This window comes from Chlorocebus sabaeus, chromosome 7 (assembly GCF_047675955.1).
Source record: "Chlorocebus sabaeus isolate Y175 chromosome 7, mChlSab1.0.hap1, whole genome shotgun sequence".
Taxonomy (NCBI): Eukaryota; Metazoa; Chordata; class Mammalia; order Primates; family Cercopithecidae; genus Chlorocebus; species Chlorocebus sabaeus.
The window spans coordinates 95,338,159-95,342,951 of NC_132910.1; the positions used below are offsets into that span (position 1 = coordinate 95,338,159).

At 39.9% G+C, this 4,793-nt stretch overlaps 1 pseudogene; it reads left to right on the top strand.

Annotated features, from left to right (window-relative positions):
• The first annotated feature begins 334 nt into the window (after nucleotides 1-334).
• Nucleotides 335-2,731, top strand: LOC103236725 (keratin, type I cytoskeletal 18 pseudogene; annotated as a pseudogene).
• The last annotated feature ends 2,062 nt before the right edge of the window (nucleotides 2,732-4,793 follow it).

Here is a 4,793-nt window from a genome sequence, read left to right on the forward strand (position 1 = left end):
CATGGAAATACAACCATTTGCCTTATAGTCCCTTTAAAGAAATATGTAAATCCTAAACCTCCTGAAAACCCCTCTGGAGAAACAGCCACAGATTTGTCTACAGATTGATCAAACGCACCTCAAAGTTGGCTTAACACACTTCAAAAATTAAGACTTTTATGTCATTCATTTTTGTTGTCACTAGACTGTGGGAATAACCATTAACCTTCCCCCACCTCAACCCAAACCTGTCCTCTTAAAGTTTCATTCTTCTGCTGATATCAAACAGGTGGTGCCATGTATAATTAAGAAAACTAAAACAGAGTGAGGAGAATGGGACCTGGGGAAAGGGTGCATGGATGGTTATTCCTCTGGATTGGGGAGAGACTCTTTGGTAATATCTGAGCAACTAAGGAGCAAACCATGCAGATAATTAGAAAAGATTATTCCAAACAGAGGAAAGAAAGAATGTGAAAGGGTCCTGAGTAAAAGTAGTGCCTGGAGCTGAGTGAGGGAGGCAAGAATGGTGAGACCCAGGTCTTGTGGGGCCTCAGGGGCACTGCACTCTGGGGAAAAGGGAAGCCATTGCATTGATCTGATATGATCTAACCTAACATTGAGGTACACACTGTGATTGTGGTCTGGACAATAGGCTTTGGGGTACAAGATAAAAGCTAGAGGAGCAATGAGACCATTGCTATAATCCTAGCAAGAGACAATGGTGGCTGAAACAAAGCTAGTCACAGTGCAAGTGGCAAAGCAGTAGGACTCTGGGTATATTAGTGGCCAGATTCTGAATTCATGATGAAGATGGAGCTGACAGGATTTCCCAGTGAATGGTAGAACTTATACTTTAAGATATTTAAAACATCTTATATGCTAATGAAAACAATGCAATAAAGCCTTGGTTCAGCTCTGGAATCAGCAACTAGGCCTATATAAAGATGTAAACCAAAAATAAAATTCTAAGCCCCGTAACAGACTGAATGACTGAATGACCAACCCCACCCCCCATTCCCACTTCAACAAAAGAGATTCAAAAAAAACTTGAAAACTAATTCAGGACATGATGGGAAGGGGGTGTTATGGCCCATCACACTTTTCTCCCTTTGGAGTTCAGGCACAACTGACCAGCATTAACATTAAAACAGAGATCTTAAGACTGACAAAACAGACTGTAGCAATAAGATACCAAATTCCAATTTGGCTCTAGTATAGTATCATATGACAGGCAGCAGGCCCTGAAGGAAATCAAAGGATTTTACCCCAAAATAGATTTATTTGGCATGTTTTCACATATCCCTGAAAAGGCATTTTGTGGGGGAAAATTTGCATCTGTAATTTTTGTAAGGAAAAGTTTGCATCTGCAAAGAATTTCTGCTGACACAGCTAGATCTTTCCCCTTCCAGACCCTCCCAATCCTGAAGAGATTAACCTAGAGTCTAGCACCTTTTAAGGGTCTAACTAGGAAATATTTGCCATCCGTTTTCTCTAAGGGTGGCCACCTATGAGACCTCATCTACATAATAAGAATCTTGATCTCCACAACCCCTTATCTTAACCCAGGCACCCCTTTCTTTTGGATAATAACTTAACTGTGTGAACCAATTGCCAATCAGAAAAATCTTTGAATCCACCTGTGACCTGTAAGGCCCCACTCTGAGTTGTCCCACCTTTCTGAACCAACCCAATGTATACCTCACGTGTATTGATTAAAGTCTTATGTCCCCCTAAAATACATAAATCAAGCTGTAAACTAACCGTCTTAGGTACATATTCTTAGAAACTCTTGAGACTATGCCTCAGGCCATGGTCACTCATATTTGGCTCAGAATAACCCTCTTGAAATATTTTACAGAGTTTGGCTGTTTTCATCAACAAAGAAATGACCTATTAACAGATGCTGACATATATTTTTTATTTTATTTTATTTTTGACCTCTGAACGTTTTATTGGCCTCCTGCTCCCCAAAGGGTACCCTGCTTCTGCTGGCTTAATGTCTCATCCATGGGCTCCACAAGGTCATTGATGACACCAATGTCACTCAGCTGCAGCTGGAGACAGAGATCGAGGCTCTCAAGGAGGAGTTGCTCTTTATGAATAAGAACCACAAGGAGGAAGTAAAAGGCCTACAAGCCCAGATTGTCAGATCCGGGTTGAGCCTGGAGGTAGATGCCCCCAGATCTCAGAACCTAGCCAAGATCATGGCAGGCATCCTGGCCCAATATGAAGAGATGGCTCGGAAGACCTGAAAGGAGCTGGACAAGTACTGGTCTCAGCAGATTGAGGAGAGCACCACAGCGGTCACCACGCAGTCTGCCAAAGTTGGAGCTGCTGAGATGATGCTCACAGAACTGAGACATACAGTCCAGTCCTTGGAGATCGACCTGGACTCCATGAGAAATCTGAAGGCCAGCTTGGAGAACAGCCTGAGGGAGGTGGAGGCCCATCATGCCCTGCAGATGGAGCAGCTCAATGGGATCCTGCTGCACCTGGAGTCAGAGCTGGCACAGACCTGGGCAGAGGGACAGCGCCAGGCCCAGGAGTATAAGGTCCTGCTGAACATCAAGGTCAAGCTGGAGGCTGAGATCGCCACCTACTGCCACCTGCTGGAAGATGAGGAGGACTTCAATCTTGGTGATGCCCTGGACAATAACAACTCTATGAAATCATCAAAAAGACCACCACCCACCAGATAGTGGATGGCAAAGTGGTGTCTGAGACCAATGACATCAAAGTTCTGAGACATTAAGCCGGCATATATATTTTTAAACTGACTATATAAGCTTGGCTTTATAAATCAGATCAGTGGAGAAAGAAATAACTCTTCAATAAATGGTGCTAAGATAATTGGATACCTATTTTTAAGTGATATTCTCAAGTATTAAATACACAAAAAGATGGTAGATGGAGTCATAAATTTAATGCGATGAATTTTTTGAAATGACAATTATTGATACCTAGATGAAAATGTCGGTGAATTTTTAATCGAACTCGGTACGAATAGAACTTCTAAGTTCAACAACAACAAAAGAAATCACAAAGAGGGAAAAAAACACAACAAAGTTCAATGAGATGAAAACATAGAACGTCTACACATCAAAGATATATTAACACAATTAAAACCAAGCAAACTAAAAAGTTTTGTGAGAAATATGACAGATAGTCAATGTTATTATCATATACAAATTTACTATAAAAACAAAAACATAAACAACCTCAACAACCATTATGGGAAAAAGGTTTAAAAGCCAAATACAAAAAATAGAGTTCGTTGGAGCTCTTCTAACAATAGTTCTTCATGAAACTATTGCCAATGCTGATCATGATTAATATTTTCATAAAATTCTCAGCATTGAAAATATCATTCAATTTTCCCAGATAGAAGGAAGATTTGAAATATAAAACTGAAACAGTTAATTAAATAATAATACATTCAAGTGGTCAGGTGAGCTATGTCTTGGACATATGGGAAGAATTGCATTTTAGAAGAAATATCCAAATAATGCTTGTAATATGAAGGTCTTGCTGCTCCCTAAATAAAAGATCCCAATATATTGCCCTAGACAAAAAGAGCAATCAGATAGCAATCAGATATTAATGCTGTATATGTCATTCAAAACAATAGTGAATAGTCCCTGGAATATTATATGCTGTACTCATGGTCACTGCACCTCCAAAGAGAAAGGAAAATAGGACACTCTCAGGGGCTGGGAGGCTTATGAAAATAAACTTTAGAAAGCAGAATTCTTTCTCACAGGTGCAAAATTAAAATAATAATAAATGTACTATATGTTTCCTATGAGCTAAGCAGTATGTTAAATTCTTTAAATATGTTATCTCATTCAGTGCTCCCAGCCAGCCTAGCAGAGAGGTGCCCTCGCACACTTGTTACAAATGAGAAAATGGTCTCAGTGCTTGATTTCACACAGCTGGTGAGAGAGAGCAGCGCAGGGACTCCAAGGTAGGCCTGGCTGACTGCAAAGCACATCCTCTTTGTAGTCAGGATCATTACGCTGAGCAACATGGACTTTTCTACCACATATTAAACTTGGGGAACACTCCTTGAAATGAAACTGCAGAGGAAAACCCAAGGCCAACTAGTCTAATCTGTGACAGCACCAGTGGAATTCCCTTTCTTGGAGGCAGAACACAATAAAGCAGGACAAATTCCAAAAGGGAGTCATTCATTTATTTATTCATCTCACCAACAAATATTTATGAAGGTCCTACTTTCTCTGTGCCAAACATTGGGCTAATAGCACTGAATGTCAAATTCAGAATGGATTTCTAAGGGCAGAAAGGAATGCTTAGGATGTGCATTCTCACCTTTTTTAGATTGAATTCATGAAGGACGAAGATGCTTTAAAAAGAGAAACTTTTTCATGAACTGGCATTGTGAGCATGATAAACCACATATCTTACCCACATCCTTCTGTCTAAATATAATCTATGTACAGTTTGAGAGGTGGACCATTTGGACTCTAGGTATGGCTTTCTGAGCACTTGAAGAAAATAGCATTAGTTCATAATTTCAAAATGGTGTGATGCAGCCTACTTTTAAAATGTGAAATCTGCTGAGATTCTTTGTACAATTATTCCTATATTTCTAGTGATTAACAAAATAATTTTAGAGCTAATTTATCTTCTGCCATGGCTTATGTTTGCAGTGCTTCCGAATCTTTATCTTCAAGTTTCTCCACTGGCTCTTTCATACCAACTTTGAGAGTTTTGTTGTATACCCCTTACAATGCCTAGGAAGGGGGGATGGGTTTTCTTTATGAACATATGAGAGAGGATTATGTGGGGTAGAG